This window comes from Triticum dicoccoides, chromosome 5B (genome assembly GCF_002162155.2).
Source record: "Triticum dicoccoides isolate Atlit2015 ecotype Zavitan chromosome 5B, WEW_v2.0, whole genome shotgun sequence".
In the NCBI taxonomy this organism is placed as follows: Eukaryota; Viridiplantae; Streptophyta; class Magnoliopsida; order Poales; family Poaceae; genus Triticum; species Triticum dicoccoides.
This window is the reverse complement of record NC_041389.1, coordinates 721,956,128-721,963,397: the sequence shown is the minus strand read 5'-3', so window position 1 is coordinate 721,963,397 and position 7,270 is coordinate 721,956,128. Positions and strand designations below refer to the sequence as shown.

At 52.4% G+C, this 7,270-nt stretch overlaps 1 pseudogene; it reads right to left on the bottom strand.

Annotated features, from left to right (window-relative positions):
- Nucleotides 1–2,136: 2,136 nt before the first annotated feature.
- On the bottom strand, nt 2,137–3,054 carry LOC119310751 (annotated as a pseudogene).
- Between the last annotated feature and the right edge of the window lie 4,216 nt (nt 3,055–7,270).

The following is a 7,270-nucleotide window of genomic DNA, read 5'->3' as shown; positions in this document are numbered from 1 at the left end:
GAAAGAAGAACGATCGAGTAAGGAAGAAGACGTAGCCATTATATTTTGATCCAACAATCAAGAACGGCACACCAGGGAAGAGAAGAGCAAGATGGGCCGCTTGAGGCCCAAGTGGTGTAAGCGGTGCGGCTGAATTGGCCCGTCTTGAGTTTGTCTCGGCAAACTTTATCTTCTTGAATTGGAATCGAATCAAATTGACACATGCAAATGAAGACAACAATAATAAGCAAAAATTCGACAACAGGTTGCAGCACGTGGCAAGTGAAGCTCAAAGGTTGATCCAGACGAAAGTCTTGTCTCCTATGTTGACCAGAATTGGCGCCGACGACGCTTTCAAGCGTCGTTTCCTTTAGTTGGCGTCGTCAAGGTGATACTCATCGTGATAGACTTTGCAGCTTTGGGAGAAACCCTAGATCAGTGTAATCAAATTACGACAGCTATGGTGTTGTGTCCCTCCTTGGGGGCATCGTCTTTGGAGCTGAGCATCAGCAAACGGGGTCGGTGGATGTCAGTGTTGTTGGTTTCGTGGCTTCCTCGGCAACAACAAAGGGGGTGATTGATGTCGGGATGATGCACTGGTTGTGGTAGTCAGCTCTTCTTCGGCAATGGTTGTAGCATCTGACTGTTTTGTTGTTGCGAAGTCGTAGTAGCAGAGGCGAGGCCCCGGCGGTGATGACCAAGGCTGATAGTGATCTGTTCAGCGATCTTCGGCGGTGCCACCCTTGCACAGTTCCTCTTCAAAACTCGCTGCAAGAATCGGAGTTGCATTAGTGGCTGAGTGCTTGGCATGGTCTTCATGGAGCACCATGCGGCCACTTCGGCATGGGCTACGTCGACGGTAGTTTGAGGCAAAGTAGGAGTCGCTTGCTCAGGAAGAAAAGATGGTCATGATGTTTGCTTGGGGAGAAGTGATGACGACAACGCCCGCATGTTTCCTTGATGAGAATTTTTTCATAGTCCCTTGTGTGAGGAATCCTCTACATGTCACTTAGCAGATTGTGTTGGTTTTTTTTTTTGCCCGGTTTTAGTTAATTAACTATGCAATTCTCTTCTTCTTAATTAATGGATGAGGCAAATCATTTGCCTACGTTTAAAACAAAATGAATGATACTACTAAAAACGAGTTGATAATCCAACTAACGTGCGGTTAACCAAATTCCTACACAGATTCATGCATGTGTTTGGAGAGCTAGCTTTGCTTGGGCTTGGACCGCATGACGGCCTGAATAAAGAGAGAGGGCGCCATGCTTGGACCTTGGGTCAAATGCCAGAACCGGGACGCATGCGAGACGGAAACATTCATGAGGTAATAGCACCAGGAGTCCCACAACTTGTCTTAGATGTGACGATTTGGTCCAAAACTTGCAAAAGCCAACTATTGAGTCTCACAACTTGCACCCAATGTGCAAATTTAGTCCTAGCCAATCAGACGACGACAAGTGGAGCCTAGTCAGCAGAGCCGGTCAGCGCAGCACATTTTTCAATTACCCCCCTGGCCTTTGCACTAATGAACCCGCACTACACCACCTGAGTTTAACTGGCTGGATTTTTCTTTGCCCCTAATAGCATGACGATTCAAAAAGATGAACAGAGTTTCCAAGCTAGTGCAAACCAGTACTGTGAGACATTTTTTAGAAGTCAGCAGATCCTAACACACTTACAAATGTCTAGAACATATGTCTGATCAGGTAAACCAGATGATACAGGCATATATAGAATCTGGCAAATTACTAAGAAAAAATAGATTGTTAATGCAGAGATAGTCACTGTGCAAGGCATCAAAATCAAATTGATTATCCGGGGAATAATTATCAGAGGCGCACCAGCACAACTAAGATATAAGCAAAAATAGATCGTTAATGTGCAGAGACAAACATGCTGCAATGCATCAAAATCAAATTGATTCTCCAAGGGGCAATTATCAGAGGGGCACCAAATACAAGCAAGGTAATGAAAGCAAAGCTGTAACAAGCTGAATGTTGCTGATCATGAGAAGTTTCACCTCAATCTTAGCAGGGCACAATCGTAAGCCATATACTAACAGAACAATGGAGCTCAAGCTAACAGCGATGCTACTTAGAACGATGGGATGGAATACTAGCTACTAGTCTGATCGAACTGAACTCTGGAATAAAATCAACATCGATCAGCTCTGCTCTTACGGGTAGTCTGTGAAATCGTCTGCGCGCCGATGCCGTGGCTCTGGCCGCCGGCCCACTCGCCGGCGTAGCAGTCGCCGCTATAGAAGCGGTAGACGCCGTGGCCATGGCGGAGGCACTGGCGATACTGGCCGCGGTAGCGGCTGTCGCGCGCCCAGCTCTCGATGCCGTAGCCATCGTACTTGCCGTCCACCCAGTCCCCCTCGTACTTGCCCTTGCCGAAGAAGTTGTAGACGCCGCTGCCGTTGCAGCGGCCCTTGTGGTCGTGGAACTCCCCCTCGTAGCAGTCCCCATTGATGTAGAACTCGACGCCCTCTCGCACCACGCGGCCGTGCGCGGCGGCGGCGCTGCCCCTGCCCTTGCTGTCGCGGGCGTGGTGTGGCCTGTTGCCCTCGTCGCCGATGAACCACTGCACGGAGCCGGACTGCGGGGAGCGGCGCATCCGCAGGCGGCGCGCGGCCGCGGCGGCCGCGGCGAGCGCGGCGGTGGCGGCGGCCGCAAGGAGGAGCAGGTGGAGGTCATCGGGGAGGAGGAGCAGCAGGAGGAGCAGGGCGAGGGGGAGCGCGAGGATGAGGGCCGGGTGGGGCGGGCCGCCCGGCCGGAGGCCGTGCGGGTGCAGCGCCCTGCCCTGCGCCGGCGCCTGCTACTTCTTGTCGTCGGGCTCCGGGTCCTCCACCAGCACCGCCTGGAAGGAGGAGCAGTTGCGCACAGTCGAGGAGCGCAACAGCGAGGAGGGCGTCCGCGTGAGCTTGCCCGCGCCTCCTATGCCGGAGCCGCCGCCCCCGTGGCCGTCCATTGCTCGCCGCTGCCGCTCCCCGGCGCCCTCCCTCTCCTCAATTTCTGACGGATCTTGCTGGTCTGTCGCCGGTGTGAGACAGAGCTGCTGGGGCCGCGAACGCAGATCGGCGGGAAGGGGGGAAGCAGAGAGGGAGCAGAGGGGGAGTGGGTGGAGCGGAGAGGAGGGGAGAGGAGGCGGGTTCATTAGTGCAAAGGCCAGGGGGGTAATTGAAAAATGTGCTGCGCTGACCGGCTCTGCTGACTAGGCTCCACTTGTCGTCGTCTGATTGGCTAGGACTAAATTTGCACATTGAATGCAAGTTGTGGGACTCAATAGTTGGCTTTTGCAAATTTTGGACCAAATCGTCACATCTAGGACAAGTCGTGGGACTCCTGGTGCTATTACCTCAACATTCATCCATACATGTGACATCGCTGCAGGATCAGCGTACATGATCAGTCGGCTAGTCAGAGCTGCCAGGAGTAGTACGCAACAACGATACGTAGTAGGATCTTTAATTTAACTCGGGCACAGGCGCAAAGACACATTTTTGTTTTATCACAGCAGGGTGCAGCAGGCAGGAGGCTCCTGTTCCTGTCGTTGGCATTTTGCACACGAGATAAGACAAACTTGTCCTCTGGTCAAACTCGTGTACGCCACTAGCCCTCTGCGTGTAAATGGTCATGCATGTTTCACCGGCAATGCACGCCAACGACAAGAACAAGAAAACAACGAGTACAAGTGTAGTACTCCCTACGTTCCAGTTTGTAGTGCGCATAAGTTTTTTAGCGTTATTCCACTATGTAGTGCGTATAAGCAACTTTGTGCTCTTCTGGACGAAACTAACCCCGCAACTGCACGGACGCACCCATGGCCTTTATCCCCTTCCTCCCGCACACAACACGCATCACAGGCGGCCGGGAGTCGGGATTGGACCAGCAGCGACGAGGACCACGCCATCGCCTCCCGTTCCCCTGCTCCGGCGACAAGGAGCAACGGCCGAGGACCACGGCGGATGGATCTTGAAGCGGACATAGCGGCGGCACCTAAGCTTGGGCAGCTCCACGAGGACATGCTTGAGCGCGTCCTCGCTTCTTCAGCCTCTGGTGCGTGTGCCGGTAGTGGCGCAAGGCCGCGGGGTCGCCTGCCTTCCTCGCCGCCTGCGCATGCCTCTCCTCCCGACCGCATCGAGGAGATTGTTGTGGCGAGGCGGTCAGGTGTGCCGCCGAAGACCTCCTGTGAGCTCTGGGTCGGCCTCCTTTCCTCTGTGTTGGCCGGATCCAGGAGATTGCGGTGGCGAGGCGGCCAGCGTCATCACATCCGCAGCCGCCTTCTCCGCGTCCGCTGCCAGCGGCCGGCATCACCGCGTCCTTGGCCGCCTTCTCCACGTCTTCCACTGGCGGCCAGCGTCCACCGCAGGCGGGCAGCAGCACCGCGTCCGTGATGGTGGCCGGTGTCCCCGCTCTGCTTCTCCGTGTCCATGGTCAGCATCAACACGTATACTGCCGACGGCCAGTGGCACCGCCTGCGGCCAGCTTCTTCCCTTCCGCCGCCGGCGGCCGGCGTCACCACGCCCGCGGCTGGCTTCTTCCCTTTTGCCGGCGTCGGAGCGTCCCTGGCTGCATGTCCACGCCGGTGTTTGCTAGCTAGTACTAGTACTAATTGTGTGTTCGAGGAACATAGAAAGCAGGGCTATTCTCGTCCAAAGCCAGCCTCCAGCGCATGTCTTGGTATTAGAGCCTGAATCTATGCGCACTATATTTCGGAACGGAGGGAGTAGTGCAACACACTGATCCTTGTCGCTTTGGGGGATTTGGTAGAAACTACTCCTTGACTCGCCCGTATTAATGTGCCAAATGCACGGAGAAAATGGGCTTTTGCTTAGGTTATGTTTGTGCAGAATTGTGTCCTTTTTATGGTAGTCTAAAAAACATTGTATCATTTACTATAATTCTTCAGACATCAAGGCAGAATATTGTTTTTGGTACATCTTGTGACACCGCCTTACTGCAGCACCAACGTGTTCGAATTGTTTTGACCGCCAGTCAAAGCCCTACACTACACATCGTTTTGGCCAGCGGTCCATGCCCTGCGTTCTGTTCACTTGGCCATTCCACCAAGTCCCATATGGCCATTGATTGATCACCATGCATGCACGGCAGGACAGATGCCAGGTCCTAGCTATTGGTTCCTAGGGTATACTACTACCATGTTTGTTATTCTGTGACCTATGATGCACAGAGGCCAGTACCATACTTATACTTTGTTGCACAATGCTGCAGCATCTGTGTTAAAAGTTAAAGCTGCAGCATCCTTACTGTAGCACCTGACGAAAACATGTGATCATGCACACCACTGGCGCAGAATATATTTTGTATCCTGCGGCACGGCAGCCCTTGCATGCAGCAGTACTACTCGGTCCAATGGATCCATCAACCAATTTTCTGTAGCCGACATCTCTCACACAACACAAGATGCTACCCACACCAGAGAAGAGAAGACGCAGTGCTGCGTGTGGACTGGACTCTAGCTACATAAAACACACACACCCTCCTCTTCTTCCCAACTCTCCTCTCCAGCCAACACAACCAGCCAGAGAAGTGTTAAAACCAGGATATTGGGGCAACTGCTCGACACCCTTGGGGGTGCGGCTATTTCATTATATATAAGTACCAAAGGATACAAGTACAAGTACAAGACGTATACACAAGTCTACGTATACATATACAGTCTAACACCCTCCCTCAATCTTAACTGTGGCCTGAAGTACAAACTAAGTTAAGATTGCGCCTGCAGCCTACAAACTGTGGTTGTGGAAGAGGCTTCGTGAAGATGTCAGCAAGTTGATCCTTTGATGATATGAACTTGATGCTAAGCAGCTTCTGTGCAACACGCTCTCGAACAAAGTGATAATCAACCTCAATATGTTTTGTCCGAGCATGAAACACTGGATTAGATGACAAGTATGTAGCATCAATGTTATCACACCAAAGCACTGGAGAATGAACCGAAGGGACTCGCAACTCTCTCAGCAAGGACTGAACCCAAATGATCTCAGCTGTCGCATCAGCAACTGCTTTGTACTCGGCTTCCGTGCTGCTGCGAGACACCGTCGCCTGCTTGCGAGCATTCCAGGCAATCAAGTTGGGGCCAAGAAACACTGCATACCCCCCGTGGATCGCCGGTCATCAGGACTACCAGCCCAGTCTGCATCTGAGAAGGCTGAGATCTCATAAGACGGCGCACGCTGGAGGAGCAAACCATGAGATGCAGTGAGACATATATAGCGCAGAATGCGCTTCACAGCTGACCAATGGGATGTTGTGGGCGCATGAAGAAACTGACAGACACGATTGACTGCATAAGAGACATCTGGTCTGGTGATAGTAAGATACTGCAGGCCTCCAACAAGACTGCGGTACTCAGTGGCATCATCAGGGGAGAGAGGGTCTCCATCAAAAGCAGACAACCGATCAGTGGCAGACATAGGAGTAGTGACATGTTTACACTGCAGCATACCAGCACGACGCAACAAATCCAGAGCGTACTTCTTCTGAGTAAGAGTGACTCCAGCAGAAGACCGTGAAACCTCCAGACCAAGGAAGAAGTGCAGAGCACCGAGATCCTTGACAGCAAAATCACCACTCAACGCAGCCACAAGACGATCTGCCGCAACATCTGAGGAGCTGATGAGAATAATATCATCAACATAGACCAGTAAATACATCGTAACCTCGGGGCGTTAAATAAGAAACAGTGATGTGTCAGCAGTAGAGGGAATGAACCCAAGTGCTCGCAAAACCGAACCAAGGCGTGCATGCCAGGGACGGGGAGCCTGCTTAAGCCCATAGAGCGCCTTAAAAAGACGACAGAGATGATTAGGACGTGCATGATCCACAAACCCTAGTGGCTGACGCATATAAACCTCCTCCTCCAGAACTCCATGCAAAAAAGCGTTCTGCACATCAAGCTGACGGAGAAACCATCCTCGAGTAACAGCAAGGGATAGTAGCAGACAAATGGTAGTGGGCTTGATAACTGGACTGAACGTGTCTTCATAGTCAAGACCATACCTCTGTTTGAAGCCCTTAGCCACTAGTCTTGCCTTGTAACGCTCGATGGAGCCATCAGCATGCCGTTTAACTTTAAACACCCACTTAGAGTCAATGATATTGACCCCAGATACTGGAGGAACAAGCTGCCAGGTGTCATTCTTCAGCAACGCTTGAAACTCCTGTTCCATCACGGCACGCTAGTGGGGAATGCCAAGTGCAGCCTGAAAATGGCGAGGCTCAGCAGTGGGATCCTCAGCAGCATGAGCCATGCACGCGGC